Source organism: Andrena cerasifolii, chromosome 1 (genome assembly GCF_050908995.1).
Source record: "Andrena cerasifolii isolate SP2316 chromosome 1, iyAndCera1_principal, whole genome shotgun sequence".
NCBI classification, from domain to species: Eukaryota; Metazoa; Arthropoda; class Insecta; order Hymenoptera; family Andrenidae; genus Andrena; species Andrena cerasifolii.
In genome coordinates, this window is record NC_135118.1 from 13,102,887 (window position 1) to 13,129,776 (window position 26,890).

Genomic DNA, 26,890 nt, shown 5'->3' on the forward strand with positions numbered 1-26,890 from the left:
TGTCATCGTGTAAATGTAAAAATTGGCCGTATTAATATTATAATATCACGTATTCCATCGCATGCTTACGATTTTTCAAAATTCATTTCTTCTAAATCAAAGCCTTGTACGAAGAAGTTTTATTCCTCATTTTCAATTCAATTTCGCACGAAGTAAATCATCCTTTTTTTTTTTATTCCATTACAAATTACACTACGTGATATATTCACGGGTGTGAAAACAAGTTCGTTGGTATTACCGAAGGTTCAAGCACGCGAAATATTTGAGTGTGATATTGAATTTCAAGGTGTTCGCCAAGTGTCGAGGGTCGCACGGAAATTCGAAGCTAAAGAAGGAAAAACGATACCAATCAGATTTTATTTTCCCGAAGGCTTCTGCGCCACCCCATTGGACTACACGTTTAACTTTTATTCAGGCCTGCAATCTATATTATCTGTTCGTAGCCAGGTCATGCGCGAGCCTGGGCTTCTCGACTGGCCAGCTCCGACATTGTTCGTGATAGAAGATGCGTTCCCGTGCTGGAATTGCCATAACTTGGGAATTACAAAAATTCTTTGTCCCTTATCGGTTGGATAATACGTGTTTCCCTACCAAAACAAACAGGGTATTCGTGACAGAAGCCGTCCGCTGAATTTTCCATGCCGAATATTCGGATAATCGTTGGATATGATTCAAATCTTGCAATATTCGAATATTATATTCGAATGTGGCTCGAACTTTGCAGTATTCGAGTATTATACCCGAATTTGATTTGAATCGTGCAGTATTCGAGTAGTATGTACAAAAATATAATTTGAACCTTGTAGTTTTCAAAGTAGATTAAAAAATTATAGTAGGTATTCGAACACTCGTATATTTGGATACCAGTGGCAGTGAAACACTGCCAATATGGCTGGTTTAAATTATTTATTACACAACTTGCAAGCTTAAACAAAAAAGATTAATGCTCTGACATTTCTTGGATACTAACTTCTTTTTGCAGTGACTCTATTTCAATCTATAACAAAATGAAACCTTTCATAAAAAAAAACAACATTCGACTAATTTCCTTGAAGGATTTATAAAACATTTGAATATTAAATTATTCGAATAATCTCATTCCTACTTATAGTAAATAATATCTACTCTTTCCTCTCCACAAGATGTTCACAAATGAGTATTAAAAACAAGTGTAACTGTGATTCACATGAAAGTGTCAGCACCGGAGACGCTAGCACGAATACTTTCATCATCTACAATGTTCCAATCCCATTTTTGTTGTTTGATAATTATAATTTCCATGTTGGTTAAGTTGAAAAGCTCATGGACAATGCGGAGCGGTTCAGTTTCAATGATTTTTTTCGTACCTGCAGGCAAGACCCGCATTTATACACACCAACCAGTCGCGAGTGTGGCACAATCTGTCGCGACTTGCAATTAGTTCCTCCAAAACGGAATACATATTCGGGGCTCCGTTTGGAGTGAACGCAGACTGTTTTGCGACTTATTTGTCATTCCCTTTTCGAACGGTCCCAGTTCTGCGGCCGTTTATCGCATGAGCGAGGCAATTCTGTTCCCAGGTTTTTCTTTTTCGACGAAGTTTTCGAACCAGGCGACGAAGCAATATCCATGCATCATGCTATTCTCTAGCTTCCCAATTTCTGTGCTCCGTTTCGAGTAATATGCGCGCTCCGTTCAGTTTCGCGCAAAAATTAGCTACGAGGCCATATTGAAAAAAAAGAGTAGGTAATTGTTTGTTAAGGAAGTTCAACTGCAATCATTGTCTTTTGGATAAAAAGGAAAAAGTCGCAGTATTTTGAATTATCGTAATAGTGGTATGAGAGTTGTAGAAATGTCGAACTTAGGAACAGCCTGATATTTTTAAATACGAGTTATTGATTTGTATTCGTAATATATCGACTTTATAATTAGAAATTATATTACAAATTACAGGATTTATTTCTATTCAGTTAGTATCGAGGAAAGTTATTTTCCAAGTGTTTCTCTAAACATATGAATAAAGTGTATCCTGACGTTAAAACTGAATAACACAGAATAATAATTTTTTTCGGATGTTATGATATTAATTTTCGACTTTAGAGAACAGAATATAGTGGAAATTTCATTCCAGAATGGACACCTTTTTGTTTTAGCTAATGCGAGAGTTTCAGCCCGTGCTTGCAATAATAGAGAAAACATAGAATCGTCGAGTGAAATTTTGTTCACATCAAGATAACTTTGATCACAGACAGCGGGATAGTAAATTAAATACCATTATATTTTACCTAAAGTTATTACACAATGGTTACTCGTCGAGTATTATTTTTAAAGTATTAACGAACAAGAGATATTTGTATCCCCCAAGAGGATAGGTATTATAAACATTCTCAGAGTAAACAATACACGTTTAAATAATAATAAGTGAAATCGTGGATTGTTGGACATTCAACGTGGCAATAATAGCAGCATATCACATAGCAAAAATATATATGGTGAGATGCAAGATCACCTCGAATAACTTTTGAATTATTCACATATTCTATTAGAAATATTTATTTACAGTAGTTACCTATATCGTGTGCCAATAACTTTTTATGCAACAGTTTAGAAAATTACTAAATTCTTAGTAAAAAAGCATTATAGCTTATTCATACTGACCTAATAATTATACCACTGATTATGAACTTGGCTTAAGTAAACAATCTGGAAAAATCGAATGCATCATTTCTTCCCTTATTTTTCAATATCCTCAAATGATAAATACGATATTTATCTTAAAACGTTCGTAAGTCAATTACGAACATAAAACGTCTTATACTTGTCGATTAATACTGTGTCAAAGTGTACACCTGATAAACCGAACTCTTCATGCTGACGAAAACAGGGAACCATAGTATCATTCACATACCACCGACTTATACCATTTGCATAATCAATGTCACAATTGCAAGTAGTACATCGGGGTGAATCATAAATAATTTTTTAAAACCACATTTCTTATCTATCACACGTCGAACTCAATATTCCCTGATAATAAGCTGGTTAGCGATCGGTATCTGCTTGAAAAAACTCATCATTGCGAAAATTGGGCGGCACAGTCGTTGCCCTCAGCGAGATTACGGAGTTAAATTTATAGCAGATAATGCCGCGCGTTAATTTGCTCAGTTGTCTTTCACCGCGACGGTCGTTCGTTCGTCGAGATAATAATCGCCGATTAAGTGTTTATTACGCTGCACGAGACGGTTCGGTTACCCGCGAATTACACGACAGTCTACGGAGAATGCCGCGAAGCAAATCCGCGATACAATCGGCGAAACGGTTTTTCGAGAAACTGCCTCGCGACGCACGAGCTTCCTGTGGACGTCAAACGGGGAAGAGATAATCCCAAACATGTTCCACGAAACTCTTTCGCGATTATTTCGTAAGAGACGAAACGATTCTGTGATGCTTTGTACAGGTGTTCCACATTGAGGTTGGATCCGCCGTTCGAATGATTCGGTATTCGAATACGTGATGAGTACTCAAATGTTACGAATATTTCTCGAATATTACAGCAGGTATTCGAATATACTACGAGCACTCGAATGTGGCGATTTTTTTTCGAATATCACAGCATTCAAGTATTCGAATGTTCCTTGAGTATCAGAGTATTCGTGTGTTACAAATATTTCTTGAATATCACAGTATTCAAATATTCGAATGTTACGAATATTTCTTGAGTATCACAGTATTTATTCAAAGATTCGTATTTTGAAATATTTTTTTTTATATAATTCTACATTTGTTTCAACTTCACGAATTTGGGAATAGTTCACGACGCCCTATTCGTATTGGTATTTACAAAACGTGGACATGGTTTGCTTTGAGTCATTTTTGTTATCTTGTTTACTGTCGATTTAAGCTATCAGTCGCTTTAGTTAACAAAGCGTGGCTGTGTATAGAAGAAGATGAACATCGTTCTGCGAAATTTCTCTAATAAAACTAATCTCAGAATGTGACTGTCTGATCCTTTTTTGCGAAACCATTCTAATCGAGCACAATCTGTATCAAGATCTCTTCGATCGAGATTTACGAATAATCATCGAACGCATGTATATTTGAGAAATTTGAGAAACTGTTTTTCTTAATAATGGGAGAGCATATGAAAAAAATTTATTGCATATTTTCGATTTATTTTTGGATAAGGAATCACGCTCCACCTGGTTTTATCATAATTTGTAGGACGCCCCGTATACACAATCGATTCATTCGGCATTGTTGCTAGTGTTTTATGGTTCTTTTCACACGAAACACTCCTGTGACTCACAGTTGGTATTTTAAATACACTCATTTGGCAGAGTTGGTTTAAACAGGACAGGAAAAGATACTATCTTGTAGATGTGTGATAAAAAGATAAACGTAGCCAAGTGATACTGCCACTCAAAAGTTTGGGTAAACACATTAGTGGGAAAAGTTTTCTTAAATTTTCTGCTCGCAGTATAATACTAACAGTTATATTTTTTTTACACATTTTTCGATTAATAAATGTGGACAATAGGAAATATGACGTTGGCGTAAATTGTTTAAAGTTTATTTAAAACTTTCTCCTCCAAATATCCACCGTGTCTTTATTACTATTTTACTTCTGTTTATGACAAAAGAAATCTCAAAGTCATAAAGTAACAGACAGACACAAGCATAGATACTGTATAACGTCACAAAAACTCTATTATCTACAAATAAAAATTAAACTACGATCAAATATTACACTCTAGAGTCTAGATCCTATATTCGAATGTAAAATGCAAATACAGCAGGTGTACCCGAGCTTTTAAGCGCCAGTGTATTTTTCATTCTAATATATTTCCATTTCCCATCTGCATGTATCAGAAAAATACAGAGAAATGGTAAATTCAATTTTTTGTCTCCCGTGAAAGGCAACCGGATTATTTCGACTGACTCTCGTCGCACAGTGGGAAAGAATCGGTGCTTCAGCGGCCAAAAATCTATAACTTTTCAACGGATGAAGATAAAGTAATAATTCTTCTTTCATGAATGAAGTTGAAGTGTCCTTCATTAGTTGGATAACATTACATTACTTATAACAACCCTCAGTTCTCGCACTGGGTCAAAATGGCCTAAAATTTGATTTTAAGATAAAATATTATATATTCGAGGCATCATTGAAAATGGTACTACAGGTGTCATGTAGTAGTAATTTCGTGTATCCTCTACAGGCAGGGACGCTCCGTTTCCCGAGTGATTTTTTTAACCAAAAAAAAAACTTTTTCAGGAACTTTTTCATTTAAAAAAAAATTTTGCGACTTAATTTAACAGATACTTTTTAATAAGCAACTGAACGAAAATTGGCTTGGTTCGAATCGACCCAGTGTGACAACTATGCTAAAAAAAATAGATCTGACAACCGAGGGTTACGTAATACTTAATTACATTAATTAATACGATAACGTTGATTACATTATTACTATTCAACATTCGAAAATATCCCCAATCTCTTCTGGCCGCTCTTCTTAAACAGGCTTTCCTTTTTCGTTGCAACCTTAAGGATGATATTAAAGTATCCGATGGAAGTAACACAATACAGAAGAGATATTAATTATGTTGCTTTCATCGGATCCTTTAATATCATCCTTAAGGCCGCAACAAAAGGGGGAGGATATTCATCAATATAGTAAGAATATAAGTAACGTTAGCGTATTAGTTACTGTAATTAACTATCACTTAATGTCAGCAACGTAATGTTATCTAACTAATGAAGGACACTTCAACTTCATGAAAGAAAAACGAATTATTACTTTATCTTCATCCGTTCAAAGGTTATAGATCTTTGGCTGCCGAAGCACCGATTCTTTCCCGCTGTGCCTCGTGATGTTTGTTCTCCGATAAATACCTACGTGTGCATTCTTTCTTCTGCCGTTGGCATCGGTACAGAGTTTCCCGTAATTGCACGTTCATATTGTAGCAGCTTCAACGTCATCGTCCCATCCTAATTCGCGACTGTTTAATTAAATTCAAGCGCGATAATTATTAACGTTCCGCTCGATGCTCGGGCGAGCGACACGTGTGCGTGAAAACGAACATTATTATTACCTTTTCAAGCCGCGTACACGCGGTAACTGCGCTTCATTTAACCGTGTAATCGTATTCATTAGTATTTACACCGAGCCACCGTTTCCCATCGTTTTTACCTTTCACCTGATAGCTGTTAATTTCGTTAAATCGGAAATTCAACCGAGGCGCCCTGCATTAATGCAATGTCAGGCACACTGTCGTTATTTATCGGTTTGAGGGATCGCAATGCAGGATTAACGTTCAGCCTGTTTAAGAACACCGTATTCGCAGAACGGCAATTAATTTATTTTCATCTTTCCTTCCTCATTTGATTCGATAAGCTTTTCGCAGAAGTATGCACTGACTATAGCTTTCGCCAAGCGGAGCAGTAAAAATCTGTTTATTGAGGAAAATTTCGAAGGGATACAGTGTATATATATTTGTGTTTTGAATACTTTAGTGAAAGCTCTGTTCTTGATTAGTCGATAATTGATTGGAAACTGTGAATTAACGAATTCAACGATATTAAATCGCTACTTATGCTCACAATACATTCTTTGGACTTTAGAATCCAAAGCTGTTTATTCGTCAGAAAATTAATAGCTTTTGGATGTACAGACCTGGACGTAAAAATGTTTTTTAATTCCCTAAAAGATGAGCTCGATTTAACTCCAGTTCTGATCTTCTCACTCTCCTGGCACTAATGACATCCGGTTGGGCAATCGTTACACGTGTCCTCGGTCTTACAAGATTAACAAACTTCACGTTAGCCGCGACCCTTTCCAAAGGAATTCGAGTGGAACTCTCGCAGCAGTCGATTATTCGATAATAAAACAAATTCAAATCTGTCTTGTGGGAGAGGATTTGGACGATGACACTCTGTATCGCCCTGGAATCGAGAAAATATGGAAACGGTTGAATGGATGGATAGAAATGAGCCGCCAGAGTAACTGCAAGGGAACATATATACGAACAGGGAGAACAAAAAGAAAGAAATGCAGCGATAAAGTGGGAGGTAAAAAAACGGAGTACCTACTGTGGACTATTGGTAGTGCAGGGGTTGAAAATTTGTGCGATCATTGAGGTTCCTGCATATATCGAGGTACATAAATAAATCAATTCGATACGTGTACTACATAGTACTCAAAAACCAAAGTTTTTTCACTTTCTGTAAATTTCTTAAGCAAATAATTAATGTTAAAGAGTAGAGCAAATTGATAATTTTACGGAGTTGATTAATTGTGAGATATTTCGACCTTTGCACTTGTGTGTATTAAAAAATGCAACGGTAATTGATAAATTCAATTCCTCCAGATTTTTTACTTACAATTACACCACTTTGATCGTTGAAGAGTCCTGGTAGAAAACAGTAAGTGCTAAAATTGAAAAATAAAAATTTATGGGAAAATATGCTATGTACCACTGGCAATACTATAATATAGAATTTGATTGTTTGGTACTTACAATATTTTCTACAAGGACTCTTCAATTATTACAACACGTCAGGAACCTCATTTTTAAATTGTGCTCCACTGATTTTACGATATTAATATGACAGTTAAGTTTCCATTTACAGTTGCAGTGTTTTTTTTTTATTAAGAAGTTAGCTCTCCTGTTTGTCGATAAAATGGAATGGAGATCCAAGGCCTAGTGGTGAGAGGATGTTCGCTGAAGTGCTCATGAATACCAATCAATTCGGTATCTACTGATTTGAGCCATCAGAATTCAATGGTACTTGTAACAATAAATATTTTGTTTTACACCCTTGTGAAATTTTTGGCACCGTTCAATTCAGTTGTGAATGTGTACTGAGTAGGAACATGCCTCGATTCAATCATGTACTTGTAAGAACTTCGCATTTCGTAAATGACGGAGCTCATTAACTTTCTCCTTGCTACATATATAATTATAGTAACACATCATGAAACGATCTACTAACAAGAGAATATCTGTAGGACAAATTTTTCGTTTAAATTAAACTAGCATGAATTTCTGAAACATGGAATATGTTGAGCAAATAAATTTCTTTTTACTTTTGTTAATAAATCATTTATTGGAGTAAAACACTCATTTATGATTCGCGAAATGAAATAGTCGGTCTGTAATTAATTTGAAACTGTCGACTTTTCGAATCAAAAAATATATTGCATAAAAGTTGCTTAATTTATCGGAATAGGAAACTGATTTCCCATTGCCATCAAAGAGTTCCTCTAACCCGCCGTCACTTTATCAAAATGAGAGAAATTTTATTGAGCTGAGGTCGCAAATATTTTTAATTATGAGAAGATAGGTATATGTATGCATTAACTATTCTTCTTTACTCTCGGAGAATAGAAAATGTCACCCCAGAAATTGAAATGTATTTTACTTTATAGAAGTTTCTTTGCTTCAATTTATAAGTGGGTTGAATTATTGCATTTTTGCAAATTTTATTTTTCAAAATACTTAGGTATATAAAATTCGAACTGAATCCATCAAGTTTCGGTACTATTCACTCATGTAGGTACTAGGTCAGTGATTCCCAACCGGTGGGTCGCGACTCCCAAGTGGGTCACGAAGTATTTTCTGTTTTTTTTTTTTAAATATTATTAAGTTAGAATTATAATCTGAAATACCTATTTTTAATGTGTTTTCTTTGCCTTATTAAATTTACCTTGCCATATATTGAGAGGGGCGGTCACAGGTTATTTGAATATTATAAAAGAGAGTCGCGGCTCAGAAAAGGTTGGGAAACACTGTACTAGGTTTTATCACTATCATAGTCAACCATTGAGGTTCTACGGTACTCCCTTGCTGTCTTCTCTTCGATTGAAAAGAGGGTGGTGCAGAAACATGCAAGATGATTCAGACCAATACTTGAAGGGGTGAATCCACCCTCTGAGACAGTAAAAAAAATCATTACACAAACACAAGTGGTAGATACCGTACTTTCTCAACTACAGAAATTTAATGGAAGCGTTCCAAGTGTTTTTGCAATTGTCGAAAGAATTTCTATTATCACTAATTCGCCTATCGGACATACTGGCTTTCAAATGCCGCGAAAAATGAAAGTCCCAGACGAAAGTCCATCGAGTACACCGAAGCAAAACACGAACACTTAGCATTTTTAGCCCAATCCCCTAACTGACTAATTTCTCAATCAGAAGCATCTCCCAGATATTTAAACTCGCATATTTAATAATAATTACAAGCGAATCACACATTTCGTCCACGTTAACTAAAATATTCAATAATCAAATTTGAAACTCTCGCGTCGGATCGACCCATTACTATCATTATTATCATCAAACATCTTAATTATAAAATTTTAATCCTACTTAGAAAAAAACAGGAACATTGCAAATACACCATAAAAAATGAAGTACAGTCGTAGGACTACGGCAAAACCTTACCGTCACTCGTCATACTCGAATGACGAGTTAACTCGTCTTCCCTGGTTAACAGGTTAATCCTCCATAATTAACCACACATGCTAACGACCCACACTGCGCGACATTTTCAATTTATTAAAGCCTTCAGACCCCCAACCCCTGGCCCTCTCCACCTTGCCCCCTCAAGTATCGGCATGCATTTATGAGTCACCCTGTATATCGGGGCGGTGGTGCTGCGGCTGGGACGGCAAAAGGGCTCCTGCTTTCCACGTCGGCATCTATCGACCCACCCCCGGTGCTGGCAGCGGCGGTGGCGACGGGGTAGAGCCTCCACCGCCCTGGAAACCTTCCGCACGACCCGCCGTGAGTTAGAGCTCTTGATACCCAGCCACCACCGGAGTACTCGAACATCAACGTATAACTGAAGATCAATGGGCGATATTCTGGCCTATGTATTCGCGGGCTCGATTACGCCTACGTGAATAATTATTGGAATGCTCGGGTTGGGGAGGGGTTGGGGGCTCGGGGGCCCTGATCGCGGCGAATTAACACCGTTCGACGATCCCGGAATTTGTGCTCTAATTCCCTCTTTATTTTCGCGACGATACCCAGCGCGATGGACATTTCGGCTCTGCAACGATTTCCTTTCAGAATGGGCACCCTCCTCCCTCCTCCACCCGATATGCGTTACAATGGGGATAATTGAAATTTTCGTAATGCAACCGGCGATGTATCGATCGCGCGAGGCCTGATCACTGTTCGAGGGGTGTAAAGTGATCGCCGACCGGGTCGGTTTCCTATATTGTGCACGTATGAAATCATTTAGTAGAGTGTTACTGCTCCCACGGGTGCGGTATATTCTAATCGGCGGAGGTCGTAGAAATTTCGCTTACCGGATACGTTTCCACGATACGGGTAATTTGGGCGTCCGTCTAATTAAAATACCGATCAGGCCCATGCGGGCGGTGTAGGCTGCGCGGACAAGTGTTATTCTGGAAGTATACATAGACTGTCGTGAATATTCCCCACTTGTATGATTTATGATTGTTGTTTATCGTAAGAATACGACACGGAGCGTGTCGGGTAATTGCAGCTGCAGCATAAATAACTTTATGTTGCTTAGAAACTAACTTTAAATAATTTGATTCTTTCGTTATTCGCAACTAGCAGAATACATCTGCTTCGCTACGGTAAACTAGTTAAAAGAAATTACTTTTATATGTGTTTTTTTAAGTCATTTTTTATGTAATTTTTGTAAAGTAACCTTTACTTAACGAGCATTTATGTATGTATATTTGGGTTTTAGGCATTTGTGAGGGTAAACTTTGTAAGTAAGAATCAAGTTGATATCTCATCGGGCCTAAGAGATATTAAAGAGGTTAAGGAATTGTCAGAAATTCTGACTTACTGGGTGCCTACGTCATAAAAACAATGTACCTTCCAAATTTCACGTTCCTATAGGTTTGAGCTAGACGTTGATAAGTCAGTCAGTCAGGATTTCTTTAAAAATATATTTAAAAAAATATATATATATATATATATATTTTTATAGATTACTGGCGTTTACATTAATATATCTGATTTTAACCAGGGAGGGTTATTAATGTTATTATTATTTCGACAATATTATTTTACAATATAAAAAATGGCTGAACGTATGTAACCCCTTAACACCATTGTAGGCACCATTGGCTGATTCTGACAACCCCCAATCTGTGGGATATAAATTTTAAGATATAATTATTTCTAATTAACCATCTTAACGGAACTTACCATTCTAATGGAACCATCTTATTTTCTTTACCGTTCACAGTTCAAACTATTTTTTAACCACTGCTGTAGTTGCCTGCCATTCCATCTGTAATGAAAAACCTATGCGTTTGGTACCAGAGAAATCATACGGGTGGACAAATACTTGCGGATCGTGGTGTATCTATGTCTTGCATTCGAAAGAAACATATTCACGTTGAATATATAAAAAAAAATAGTTCAGACTATTGGTAAAAATAAAGATGAGATGGATTTGGATTTTTCAGGTGGCCTCTTTCGATATTTCTTTATTAAGACGAGGCAGCTTCTTCTGCAGTTTCTTTTTCCTTAGCGACCTACTCTCTGTAATTAATTGAACAGGCGCATGCTTTTCGCTTGTACGCGCTTCTCTATAAATCTGTTACTTCCACGTTTTATTGTTAGTTTAGTTTTTGTACTCTATCGATTAGAAAGCGAGGCTTATCGATGGTATCACTGAGATTCCTGCAGGCTGCGATCAGAAGATAACGTCGGATTAAAAATTGCGTGACGGTCAGCGACGCGGGAAATTGTTTTCAATGAATATTTGTATAGTTCATCATTCATTAGTTTACTGGCCAGTCTTTGATAAACTAAAAATAAAGCAAACATTGAATAATGCCAGCTTCCTGAACTCGAGAAGCTTCAGAAGCGTATTGCAGATCCTCCCCTTCTAATTTATACGCGTACACCCCAAGTAATAAATAAAATGAGTAGAATCGATAATGTTCTCCGCTTATAGAGAAGGGATATTCCGGATGGAGTTTGATGGAACTACATCATGTAAGGTGACTGTCGTTAGATGCATATTTTATTAATCACAATTTAAATACACTGAAATCGTCAATTCCGTAGTTAACACTTTACGATTTTTATTTATCACTGCAAATTAACGTAAACATTCATCGTATAATGATTTCCTATTGTCCTTTTGTGAGTTATATTTTCCTATATAAAAGACACAAAGATCATTTACCTGCTGAACATGCAGTTGCTATTATAATCTCCCTATTCTAACTTCTATAACTTACTCTAACCTCCTCGTTTTTAACCTAGTCTTTTTACTAAGTAGAATTATTTCATATTTATCACCGCTAAAATTACCAGTACCATTAAAGATCTTTATTCTATTTATAACATACTGTCGGATAGGTTTCCAAGAATCAGTGTATGCTTGGAAAATGTGAAAAATTCGAACGACTAGCACAAGTTGGCTCCAGAAAGTATGGCATTCGATTTTAGGGCTTTGTACATTCTGTAATGGGATCCAGGGGTGCGTACACCCGAATGAATAGTATGGGAAATTAATTTTTGATTTCTCTTATTTTCTTTAAGTCTGAAATTTTAAGCCCAGGTTCCCAAACTATTACGCTGCAATAACTCTATCTCATTCACTCTCGTCCTCGACGCACCCAGTGGCGAGTGGACCGGAGAGACACAAGACCGTGAAGTTCCTGGGACACGTACCTCCCTCGATAATACACACGATTAGGCCCGAGGCCTGCGTCAGCTAACCGGGCATTACTGTATTTACTATCAAATGGACCCAAATTGGATTAGTAGAAGCAAATACTTTACTCGCCAAATAATTCTCAAGTTGACGGCCCTTATCAGCTACTCGGGTGTATGTAACCCCTTAACACGTTCGTCAGCAGCTTTTGTCACAGACCACGCTACATTTTCGATTAGTCTTACAATTATTTCCATACAGCGTCCATTTCTAATTAGCCATACAACGAATCTAATAAATAGATCAAATTACTTCTCAAAGTGCCCCCTAAGCTACACTCTGTCACCATTTAAAAAAAGTAGATCTCCTTTTACAATAATAACAAAACTTTATTTCACCTATAAATACAAAAGTCCACAAACCAAAGTAAAAAGAAACTAGGTAGGTACTTCTAAACTGATAATCAACATTTAAACTTCGAGATTCAGGATTTGTAGAAAATTATGTTACCCATCTTAATCGCATTGTGAACGTCACTACAAGCCTGTTTGATTTCTCACAAGTCAAGGTGTCACTAATATATGCAACCCATAGCACCGTACCTATTAACCCCTCGGGTGCTGACAATTTAAACGCTCAGCGTACGCCACGTGCGGGACACCTTTGTCCGCATCTCTTAACCATAGCCACCGAACGCCCATGAGCGTTCCCCGCGCGCACTACGCGCATACATGCGCCCGCAGCGCCGAAAAGGTCAAATAGGAACCGAATCAGAGTCGAATTACTTCGCAGCACCCTGAGTCAGTCCCCTCCACTTCTTTCGAGCCGCTTACCCCACCGCTCCAGACAGACACGCTTACTTTCCCGCCTGGCTGATTTCACGACCTCGCTATATCTCTTTCTACCGACTATACTTTGGGTATCATCGGTTGTTCTCTAGTCGCGCGGGGTTACTCGGGTGTACGAACAAAATCAATAGCAGCGGCTCGGTCCGTACGCTTTGATCCGGGGGCTAGGTCGGAGCGTTCACGCATATACATAACGCGCGGTCGTCGGCTGGCTGCCCGTGGCTGTCGCGCGGCGATTTTCGTCGTCGCATTTCTTTCCGTCCCCCTGTCGACTGGTGTTTCCTTAAACTGGATTACAACGCGACGACGCTGCGACGCGGAAAGCACGACGGAAGAACATCGCGGGCCCCGCCCACCATTCGTTCGTTCATTCATTAAGTTGTTTGCCCGGCCGGTTAGCTCGCTTACACTCGCTGCCCTCCCCTCCCTTTCCTTTCCCATTTTCTCCTCCGTGCATACGGACGTATCGTCTCGTTCCGAGTCGCTTGCTCGGTACCCAGCGTCTCTCTCCCGACTCTGCACGAAGTTCCACGTACCACGCCAGCTGCCCGCAACGCCCGGTGTCCTCCGTCGCGGCCTCAGCTTCACTTCGCCTCAGGTCGATGATACGCGAACGTAAAGGTGCGTTCCCACGGCGCGTGGCCCGCGAGCCTCGCGGGCTCGTCGGGCCTGCTCGGCGAGCAGGATTCAGCGAGCCACGGGCGTTTCGACGACGGTGGCTAGTCCAAGCAAGCTCATCGTTCGCTTGGCGCGAACCTCGCTGCGGCGCCGTGGGATCGCGCCCTAACACGGTTATTGTACCCTGTGCGCTTTCCACGACCCTTTGGCGCGGCTCTTTCTCCGCTCCACCGTGACCCTCTTCTCCTTCCTTCGGCCGCGCCCCCTCTCTCGCTGCTCCCCCCGTCGCGCTGGTCCTTCGGCGGCGGTTTTACCGTGTTCCCCTGTTGCTCTTCTTTCGCGCAACGGGGGAGAGGCGTGAACGTGTTTACCCGAGATCCTCCGCTGATTATTTTGCCGGCTATCTGCGGCGACGCGAGCAAACGATGGGATGTTACGCGGATAGTTTTCTACCCTTTTTTTCTTCTGTTTTGCTTGAAAGTTTCGCGGTGAGCTGGTCGAGCGTGGTTTGAAGGGGGGGCATTATTTTATGCCGAGCAGCGGGGAAAGCGATTTGTAACCCTTTCGGTGCTGGGAAGGCTGCGTGTACGCGGTGTGCGGGGATTACCCAGTCAATTTAGTTTACTGTACTCGACGACCGCCCATGGGCGTTCCCCGCCCGATGGGTTCATAGCACTCGAAGGGTGAACGCTTTATCTGCCACTGTCACGCATGCGTGAGTTTACGATTTTAGGTTGTTGTTGTGCGCGAGCGTGAGAGCTCGATTTTATTGCATATTTATCGAGGGTAAATGTGAACGTTGGACGATTTACATTCCGTTTGCAACGTGCAGGTGTGATAGTTTGGAAATTTCGAAGAGGTGGGCAGTGAGTGCGATGTTTGCACCTTATTAATACAATAGTGAATCAAGAGTTCAGTAATGAATTAACAATGGAAGCACGGACAGGCAACATTTTTATTTAAATAAAGATCGAATAATGGATGAAAGTTGAAAAATTTATTCGTCATGTGTCGAATAAAGTAATTGACCCGGATTACCCCCGAGAAGCTTTCGATTATCATTATGCAGCATTAGTTACGTAAAGCAGTCGATAAATTTTATCATCAATGCTTATTTATCACCGCCAATTGCAACCGGAAAAATTTTCCTCCAAAGATTTCACTGATTTATTTAAATCAAATTTGCACAAATATGTAAGCAAATTCAGGTATATCCTTTTACCTAATGTTTATTATTCTCGTAGAGATTGCAAAAAAGTTGGTATGAAATATGCATGTGCTTCAGAAATAGCGGTGTTGACTGGTAAATATTTTAACGTTCTTCTGTAGTTTTGCCGCAATATTGGTCTTAAAAAATGACGTAGTAATTCAATTTCAAGATGTGATTATTCTTTGTTACATCCATAGTTCTCCGCGGATCCAATAAAAACTAAAATTAAAATAAAATTATAAAATTGGTGGCCGAAAATTGTCAATTATTTAAAGAAAAAATCGGCCGCGTTCGTGGGCTACTAAAAATCCGCGACTTTTTAATTTTTTGGTCAAAATCTCGAATTTTTACGGACCATATCAGAGGTTCGCAGAAAATAGCGCATGCTTTACATATCCTGTAATTTTTCAAGTCGACGCGCACCTCGGTTTTTTTTGCAATCACTGCAAAACGGTAGAAAAAGCACCTATGTATCAGATGACTATAGCGCCGACATATATCAATATATATTATCAAAAAAAAAAAAATTTACAGTTCATAGTATTAATAAACATTACCGAAAAGTGCCAGACACAATTTGTCTTCATCTCCTTGCAATTAATTCGCAAAAAAGTACTTGATTTTCGAGCGATTCGACTGCCTAGTCCTTTTAACGAATACTTGGTGCATTTTGAACCACCCTACAGTTGAAACATTTTATAATTCTAAATAATTTAAATCTTATTTCACCAAGTGGAGCGCATAAGGTTCCTGACACGTTCAAGAGATTTGCACGAAATCGTGAGGTCCCATCGCTACCTGTCGACTTCTCTCTCGCGGCTTCCCCGCGTGGAATATTTAGATTTCGCGAATCTGGCTTGGGAATTTATTAGAAGACCTAGAAGGTCGGGCGCACTTCCTTTCGCATATCTCGTCGGCGTGAGTCACCAGATGCATTCTCTCTGTCCTTCTTCATCTCGTCCTTCCATGATGTGTCCTTTATTTTTAAACCAGCCATCGAGGCCCGTGCAGCCCTGTCTTTCATTGCATATTAACCGTGCCACTCCGCGTGCTACCGACTGCCTCGCCAATCGCAATTCTTCCACATCCATCGACCGTAAAGTCAACGCGTACACACACATCGGGGAAGCTAGCTTCTTCCTCAAACTCGGCCTACACACGCGATTAAAACTGTTTCGAAAACATTTTTCCCACGTGGCGTGGTCCCCTTTGCAAGAATAATCCATAGAACACACGACAGAAAATTTAACCTGCTAAATAGGTTCACTCCTCGAACACAAACACCTGCGCTGCATTTAAAATTGTTCATCTAAAAATAATTACAGGCGATTTAAACAACTTTAATTCTAATTTTTTTCTTTTTGCGACGAATGAACTCGTGTTATTCAGCGCGAAGAAATTTTCAAATTACGGGACAGCTCGGTTAACCGGTTAACTGGCAACATAAAAAAATTAAGTGAATCACACAAAATTTGGTATACAGGGGTTTCTTGAGTCGCTGAATTAATTCCAGGGGTTATTTGTTTCTCCTTTTGGCAGCCATTTCGGGTCGACTGTTTTGAGTCTGTCATATTGTATTTTACAATTCCAATGCCAAATTCAGATTCAGCGACCCCAACAACCATTACATACCAAGTTTCATTCAAATCGTTTGAAAATCAAAAAAGTTATTCCATTTGATCATGTATGATACATAAGCAGAATTAATTGGCCAGATTTTGTTTTGATCGTATATGATGCATTGCCAGTTAACCGGTTGAACAAGACCGTTTTTAAGTATCTCGTTGATGCTTCTCTTCTTGATTTGGAATTCTGACTTCAATCGCTGTGTCGAATGGTAATTGTTGTGTTAAGTATTATTAGTCGAGGCACAAACCTCTGTGGTTAGGAATTATCCTCTGTTATAATGTTTGCTACGTGAAGACGGTAATTATCTGAGCCGAAGTCGTCGTTTGTAGGTACTTGGATGATGCTGAGGTACTTAACGGAGTGTCTGTGTATTTGAGTCTAACGTTCGTGTAAATACTGAAACGTTCAATGAATTTTGATCATAAGAGGAAATGATTTGTGACGTTGAAGGATGAATATTTTTCTTCATTGAAGTATTAGAAATACGTTTGGCGGACGGACTGCGTTTGTATGAGATAGATTGTGGTGCACAAAAGGATTCTCGTTAGAACAATGAATAGAAAGTATGGAACTTTTATTCGTCCTAGTTTTCATTTTCAAAAGGCGAAAAGAGAATTGGTCGATTATATAAAAACGCCTCAATGGCTCTTCGTGCACTGAATCTACCAATTAGAATGACAATACGTATAATCGTTTCTCAAAAGGGATGCCCATTTTTTATTTTCAAACGATAGGAACTTATCTCGATAAGTGATGAATTACTGAAGATACCCTTCTCGAAGCCGCATGTGTAATTGTTGGTCTGTTTAAATTATATTAGAAATTCTCAGAGAACCCCAAAGTTAATTTGTTTCATACTTATAAAAAAGCGTAGGCGAGAATTTTTTCCCCTACTTTCAATTTGTCTTGTCACGAAGGATATAAATTTTTATAATATTTATTTATTTTATAATATTTTTCCTACCTTGCAACCATTTGCGATGCATTCTCTACATATTTGCGATTTATTTAATCTTTAATTGAGTGGGATTGATTGGCCATAAATATTGAATATACCTCATTCGAATTTTATTGAACGTAATTGGAATTCGAGGAACACGAAAAGAAATTCGTTGCAATTCCCTTGGTTTGCCAAATATTCTTATTTTGCGTTGTACATGTCTATGACTAATCACGTATTCATTAGTATGGCATCCCACTGAGTGAGTAATATTAGCCCACGCTAAATTCCTGCGTACTTTGTAATTATAACGAGATAGTCGCGGAAGAGCATTCGACGCATTTATCGACACGCGATGAGATTTATAATTTTTATAGCAGTATATCCAGCAAATAATTATATATTATTCTATTTATATAAATAGCTTGATGCTAAGAAATTCTGAATAACGACAAAGAATTATTCTGTTTCGAAACCCGAGTTGTACTAAATTACGAACAATGTAAAAGGGATTTAGTTTCTTTTGAAGAATAAAATGCAATAAATTAACCTATCGATCACTCGGTAGTAAATATTTCAATTTTCACGTCGAGTGATATAAGGTGAATGTTTTGTTCGTTAGCAATAACTCTGAATGTTGTTTTTTTATCAGATTTATTTCTGTTATCCATTTTAAGACATTGCCTCTATGAATCATGTAGGACACTCAAAATTAATCCATTATCTAGAACGAAAATATGAAAAAATAAACGAATCTCGAAAATATTAGCCCCAAATAGAAACCAGATTTATGTATATAAAGTGGCTATAGAGACGTGTACCCTCTTAAGTGCATTAAAATTTGAGTGATTGCAAAAGTGGTAGCCGTCCAAAAATGCAAAAGTTTCCAAATTTTAGAATAGCAGTAGTCATGGATTTCATAAATAATTATTTAGTATATTTATCAAATTAATTAAAGTATCTTTTATTGCCTGGTACGAAAAAGGTATCATTTTTAAAAAATATTAAAAAAATAAGCCTGGAAGGAATGAGACACCAACTTTTAGTAGATTAAATGGGCATTAATCTTTAAAGCCATTTGTTTAAATAGAAATGAATCGTTAGTTGTTAATACTCTAAAATCCACTTATATTCATCCCCTATATTTTGCGAACGATTCTATTCCACAGAACATCCTCTCGTTGCCTACCTCTGTTAGAAGTACTATATATAATGAGTTTAGACTACATAATCCAGCTAATATACGGTTTGCTTGCAACCGATGCATCATTAGGAATACGGAAACCGTGAAGACATAATTGTCCCTCGTGTTATTTACACTGCAATTAACCTGAATTGACACACGGTCAAGTATGCGATGCATACACCAACCACTGGAAGGAAAATTCAATTCACCGTGACCAGAATATTTAAGGCACTTGCGTTTCCTGAAATTTGGCTATAAAGTACTTCAGCCATTCAAATATCTTCACACATTATCCGCCGCCCACACGTATGCGTGACTTCCAGATTTCGATCTGTTATCGCACGTAAGCGTAACAATCCAATCTTATCTCACATTTATCATCAACAAAGCTACACCATTGAAAGATTTCTATTCTATTTACAAAATGCGCTTACGAAGCATAAATTTTTATCCAAAACGTGCGGTAAATATAGCTGAGGCTGATCCTCGCTGTACGTCCATCCAGCATCGCGCAACCTTTCGTGGAAACATTATCGGTTTTATAGTCGCACTGTTCTTTACCACCCTGTCAAAGAATCCAATTGAAAACTGTCCCGAGAGGCGAATAGCGAGAATCAAACTTTAGTGTAGTACCTGAGTCTTTTTGCGTAAGCGTACTTCCTTTTTTTCTGTTTAGACCTTTTTAATGAGTCGCCTCAACAACTCAAGGCATAAGTTACTATTAACCCTCTGTGGCGACACCTTCTTATACCTAATTACAAATTGGTCACATGGGGTTCACTGCACCCCAGCGTCAGTTTTGAGTTACCAATTTCGCATTTTTGAGTTACCATTTTCGCATTTTTGAGTTACCATTTTCGCATTTTTGAGTTACCATTTTCGCATTTTTGAGTTACCATTTTCGCATTTTTGAGTTACCATTTTCGCGTTTTTGAGTTACCATTTTCGCATTTTTGAGTTACCATTTTCGCATTTTTGAAGCTTTCAACTTTCGAGCGGTAATTGTATATTTGTAATAGGTACTCACCTAGTCATGCCCTACTAGCCTTTTTCTAGAAATGTAAATTTTGATATGTTGAAACTTGTATTTGAAAAATAATCGTGGATAAAAGCGATTTGTTTTGTTGGTTCACATAATTTAAAATTTGTATTATTAATTTATAGAAATGTTGGCAAAAACATCCTGGGGTGCGATACACCCCGTGTTACCACGAAGGGTTAAGCTAGAGCTAGGGTTAAACTATACCATAACGTTACTTTTCCCTTTTATTTTTGCTCCTATTTTCCCTTTCTGAATTGTTTTGGTACGAACACATGCCACATCTGCATATCTTATTTTATGTATACATATATCTTATTCTGTGTTCGGCTTCTCTTCTTTCCATGCCGCGAAACGACCCTGTATATTTTTTCTTCTCTCCCGTCATATAGGTTAATTATTATAGACTACCTCTTACTTACTTAACTACATCATTCGTTGTAACTAAAGGATACGTCCCGCTAAATAAATAAATAGTGCACAATTGTCGAAGATAGTAGATGCTCGAGTGAACCTCTTAAAACGATGTACATACGCCGGCGGCCCGACGACCCATCATTCACGCCGCTGTAGAAACCCCCTCGCGTGAGACGGTTACGTAGTTACGCGGGAAGGGCGTGCGTTGGTAAGAGCGATTCGTCTTTTCTCAGCGGGGCGCACAAAAGACACACCGCCGTCGCTGTCAGCTGTACAAAAGAGAGCGCAAGAGCAGCGGCAGAGGGAAGCTCGTCTACATTCGGAAGGAAGACGGCGAAGAGAGGAGAGAGATCCATATGCGGTAACGGTGGCCCAGGTCCACGCCGAGGCGAACAGCGTTAGCGAACATTTTACCGCGAACATGTTAGCTAACACGCTCTTCGCCAAATCTTCGCGAAGACCGACCATCCTCACGCTGGACTTGGAGAGGATAGTCTTCGCGAGTAAAATCCACGGATCCACCAGAAGTGAAACGTTTAGACACAACATCCGAGATTTCCTCGTTCTTACCCCTCTGGAAACCCTTGAAAATCCAAAGAGATAATATAGAAAAGCTATATCAGCAAAATCTGGCCAATACTTTGGAAATATTTTGCATGGAGATAGAGCGAAAAATACACAGATTTTGTATCACTCAAAAGTGAATTACATACAGGGTGTCCAAGCGTAGACTGAACAGCTGGATTTCTCCTAAAGTATTGGAGATAAAAAATTTTTAAAAATATGTAATTAAATGGGTCGATGGGGCTACTTTATTAGCCGAGACGATTTTTTTTTTGATTATTATTTTAAAAGATACGATGGTCAAGTTCGGTTTTTCAAATGGAACTACTTTTTTTGAAGACCTGAGTTGATAGTGCGTTCCAAGACAAATTCAATAAGCTTTAATGTGTACACTTTATTTCCACTGGTTTTTAAGATATTGCGCTTGAAAAATTACTGATTTTCACTGGAAGAAAACCCTCTTCTGGAATAGGAAGGACCGGGGACGGTCTTACTGGCGCCACGGGTGGCATTGCCTGTTGAAACTGATACCTCCCTGCCAAAGGTCTCTCCGCCAGGGATGGCAGGCCCAAAGGCTGGACAATTCTTTTCCGTCAGAAATGCTACTTAGGTAGGTACATCTGGCGGTATCGAGAAGCGCACTGTTACTTTTATTTCACACTTGCTTCTACGCTCGGTTGGCCGGTTCTTTCGGGAGGGATGCAAGTTCGATTGGTTAGGTTAGGAGGTATGAAAGTTGTTAGACTAAATTTCAACCATAGGGAGCAGATTGTATCAGAAGCAATCGGATTTGCATTCCTCTCAAAAGAACCGGCCATCCGAGCGTAGAAGTAAGTGCGAAATAAAAGTAACGGTGCGCTTCTCGATACCGCCAGATGTACCTACCTAAGTAGCATTTCTGACGGAAAAGAATTGTCCAGCCTTTGGGCCTGCCATCCCTGGCGGAGACCTTTGGCTGGTAGGTATCCATTTCAACAAGCAGTGCCACCCGTGGCGCCAGTAAGACCGTCCCCGGTCCTTCCTATTCCAGAGGGTTTTCTTCCAGTGAAAATCAGTAATTTTGCAAGCGCAATATCTTAAAAACCAGTGGAAATAAAGTGTATACATTAAAGCTTATTGAATTTGTCTTGGAACGCACTATCAACTCAGGTCTTCAGAAAAAGTAGTTCCATTTGAAAAACCGAACTTGACCATCGTATCTTTTAAAATAATAATCGAAAAAAAATCGTCTCGGCTAATAAAGTAGCCCCATCGAACCATTTAATTACATATTTTTTTAAATTTTTTATCTCCAATACTTTAGGAGAAATCCAGCTGTTCAGTCTACGCGCGGACACCCTGTATGTACTAGCTTCTGTCTCACGTATTATCCCCTTGGAGTGCCCGCTAGCGGGTGATCGTAAACGATCGATTGTTTTCGAGTAGTCCCCAGAAATGGAAGCAACGCGGGCCGCCAAGTTTCGACAGAATTACATCCGAAATTTTATCCACTGCAGGGATAGGCGATACAGTATATTTATCGTGAAAAATATCGATATTTCTATGTATCGATATCGTAACCTGCCAGTATCGAATGTCGATACTTAAATTATCATGCAATTCCATTTATTTACGAAATTTCAATTGATTAACACAAACGAACAATTTAAGAGTTAAATGACAAATTGTTTATACATAAAAAGTTTACATACATATGCATATTGTAAAATAAAATTACTCGCATAATAAATGTACATGTACAATAAAACAATCTAGTTATAATTAAACTAATAATCAATTAAACCTTGAGTTGGTTATTGTTTTATATTTCATGTATCGATACTACTTAGGGGTGTCGATATTTTCATTTTAATATTTTAAGTATATCGGTACGTCGTATCGATATTTTTCGCAGTATCGCCCATCCTTAATCCACTGTGTTATTTGTACCGGCGCGAACGTTCTAGCGAACGTTTTTACGCGTGTTTCGGTCGCGTTCGTCTCTGTGTGGACCCGGGGTAAGGTAGCACGCAGCCATGCTGGCCGCTCGCCCGTTTTCATTCATGATTTCGCGAGGGCGACGTCGACACCGTGCCTCCCTCTGTTTCTCTCTCTCGCTCCGCAGCCACCTGCACGCCCTCCTTTATCGCCTCTACCCGCGCCGCCGTTCAGCCGCCCCCACCCCTCGACCCGTTTCGTTGCCGGCGTTACTGCCCCCACTACGCTCAGGGACGTACGCCGATGGGCAAGTGTTATTGTTCTTTGCGAGGAGAGCGGGCAAGGGCCGGCAGCCGGGCTGAAAGGTACGATTACAACCGCGCGCCCGACCCAGCTCCGCGAGACGCTCGAGTGTTTAATTCTTTTACTGCAGGATCAATTCCAGTTCTCTTTACACCCCTCTTTTATTTCCTTCTTCTTCATTTTATATAAGTAGTTCCCGGACAGTTCCGGGGGGAATATCTGCGGCTTCCAAGGTGGTGAATGGAAGAGGGTGAATTCGAAATTGTGGGGTTCAAGGGGTGCTGATTTGTCTTGGCAAGTGTCGTTTGTTTTAGCCCTCTCTGGCTTACTAAAAGTGAATGAGTCGAGCTATTCAGCTGTGAGCACTGTGCGGTCCGATGCATTGCGAGTAAACGCGCTTGGATTTTATAAGTATTTCGAAAATGGCAATTGTATCGTTGTTTGAGGACTTCCTGATTGTGACGGAAAGATTCTACTAAATTGTTTGAGAGCGTTTGGAGATGAATTCTCTTAAAATTAATTGTCATTTTCATTTGCTGTCTTTTTAACTTATTTTCTATCAATTTCTACAAAGTCTACTAAGGAATTATTGTAAGCAGATTTTATGCAAGAAGAACGCAGAGAACTTTAGAAATATAATTGCAATTGACTATTTACTTGGGTGTCAGGTTTAAGGAGATAAAAATAATGTAACATTATAAATACAAAGAAAGTAAATTTGTACTAAAAACTGGCATAGCTGATGATTTGCAAATCATAGGTTATTATTTCGAGTAACAGTTCATCTAAAATTTGATTTATGTATTGAGTGGCTCCTTTTCAAAACATGTATGTATTATCTTCCAACTTATTTCACGTGATCCTTTTTATTAGCGAAAAGGGAAGAAAACGGATAGTATTATTTGCAAAATGGAATTGCGTAATAATCCTTTGTTAGTTTACGAGAGTCTTGCCGTTTAGCTATTTGGTGTAATATACAATTATGGTGTGTTAGCAAAATCGTAAAAAAATTATTTGGCTGCTTCCAGAACCTTTGTGAAATTTTCGCGACGTTTACAGTTTTCCCTTGTTAACATGTTAGATATTGTTTATTACCACAAAGTGACGTACAAACTTTATTGCTACACTTTTTATTTCTTTTGTAGTAAAAATAGTAGTTTCGTGAAATCAGACTTTTGCTAAAGTTTCTACGTCGCTAATAACAGTAGAATATGTCAGGTTTGCTATTCTGGCAGTTCTAACTCCATATTTTAATTCTTATTGAAATATCCATAATATTAAAAAAAAAATATCAATTTACTAAAGTAATTATGATATACATAATAAAAATACAATTTTATTAGTAACGTAATATCACGTCTGTATTGCACAAAATCAATATTACAATTATATCTATAAAAAATTTATAAGATAGCCAACAACATACGGATCCCACAAATTAAAAAAATAATCCCTTACCTAATCTCACCAAAAAAATACAATTACCACATAAAAAAAAGGAATGTACTAAAAAAATCTTCGAATTATAAAGGTTTCGGCTTATCGAGTTTTCGAGTAAGAGAGAGGTTCAACAAATGAAAATTCGACTTATAGAGGCTCTGTACGACTGTTAATTTTTCGACTTGTGAAGCCGTAGAGCAAGACAAATTCAAGTTTTAAAGGTCAATTAATTATTGTATACCTATAATCAAATATACCTACAACTTATGTACTACATAAATAATTCTAAGACACATTTTATGCTCGAAGTATTACATTTTATTACATATTAAAAAAATATATAATTTTGCTTTGTGCCAACCTATTAGTCTATTTAAATCAATAGCATTTCAAATCGTGAATAATGCAGAGAATATATTTTCCTCAATATTTTCAGATGTTTCTACGAAATTTCGTAATCCATACGTAGAAGTAAACGTCGACTCGTAGAGGTCGGAGTTCTTTTAAATTCGAGTTGCAGAGGTGAAATACAAAATTTAACATGCAAAATATAGGTCGAATTAAGGAACTTTTATTTCGAGTTGTAGAGGCGTTTACAGCGAAGCGGAAAAGAACGAAGAAAACTTTCGACTTATAGAGGTTTTCGACTTATCGAGGTTCGACTGTATTAAGTGCAAATTCCAAAACTCCAATAAACAAACGATAATAAAAAGACCCCAATTTGTCAGACAAGAACCATACATCTCTTCCCACGCAACACACAGATAACCCCAAGTATTAATGCTCGCGCGATAATTAAAGTCCAGCGCCAAGACCATTCGGACACGTATATCTAAAAAATATCAGTTGCGCGCTTTCTTTTCCGATCTATAACACACCTCCCTATTACTTCGAACGACGGATGCCCGACCGTATCAGAGATCAGAGAAGACGTTAGAAGAGAGGTCGTGCGACGTCGCCGGGCGTTTGGTATCGCCACCCGTTTCGGTTCGGCCGCTCGGTTTTTCGTCGTCGGTGCTCGTGCCCTTCCTCCAGCGACCCGGAAAAGCACGAGGCGTCGCCGACAGCCGCCGTGTGTCGGCCGCCGCACGGAAATTGTCGAACGGCGACGTCGGAGGTCGGTAGAGGTCGGCCAACTCGTGCATGTTCCGACAGCTGGATCCGCTTCACTCCGATGCGATAGATGGCAACAGCCGCCTCGAGATCCTACTCCAACCGTCTCTTTTTTTTTTCCGTCCACGTGTGTCTCTCGGGGAAACTCGCCGCGGGCCGACGCGACGGATCATGCAAATGCAAATATTAATATGCGATCCGGCGGACGACTTACGCAACAGTTAATAACTCGTAATGTTTGTAGATAGCCGAGCGTATTGTATCAGCACGCGATAATGTAACGCGACGTATGCTCGTCATTGGGAACAGTTTCTCCGCGTAGAAAACGGCCATTTCGACGTTTCGTTCGGAACGACGAGAGATAGAGATCTAAGCGCGAAATCAGGTAACGCTGGCTAAATATTCCACGCGTCGCTGCGTCCTTGTTTCGCTCTCGCGAAATATCGGAAACGTTTAAGACTATGGAACTTGCGGTTTAATGCTCCTTGCGCTGGGGCAGCCAAGCCACCGTCGCAAAGGGATAATTAATGCAGTACTAATTACCGAGTATTAGTCGTACTTGGGGCGTTTCGCTTCGATTGCTATTCTTAGGTTATTAAACGATAACCGCACAGTTTACGATTATTGAGTCGCATTTTTTTTTAAGCGTTACGTATTGCTACATATTTAGAAATAGTTAATACCAGACGTTTGAGAGTGCTTCGTAGTAAATGAATATCCTGAGTATCGTTCTCTGGATAAATATCTAGATTCCCGTCACAAGTTCAGATACTCCTGACTCGCAATCAGTTGCCCCTGTGAACTGCTCGCAAAGAGGGCAGCAGCAACAGGCACTTACAATTAGTGCAAAATGGGACGAAGTACATGGACTAAGAATACTGTATTTAAACAGACAGTAGAATTCCTCCGTGTAAGAGTAAAACTGATGAATTCATCGATCACACTTACCCCTTTCGGTGCTTTGAACGTACACAGCGTATGCTACGTTCGCTCGGTGTACGGTAGCCCGTGCGGGAAACGCCCATGG

The 26,890-nt window shown here is 39.0% G+C and overlaps 1 protein-coding gene across 7 annotated transcripts in view; it reads left to right on the top strand.

Moving 5' to 3' along the window:
* Positions 1-26,890, top strand: part of Galphaq (G protein alpha q subunit) — a 58,275-nt gene that overhangs the window by 20,206 nt on the left and 11,179 nt on the right. The gene's annotated exons all lie outside the window — the stretch shown is intronic.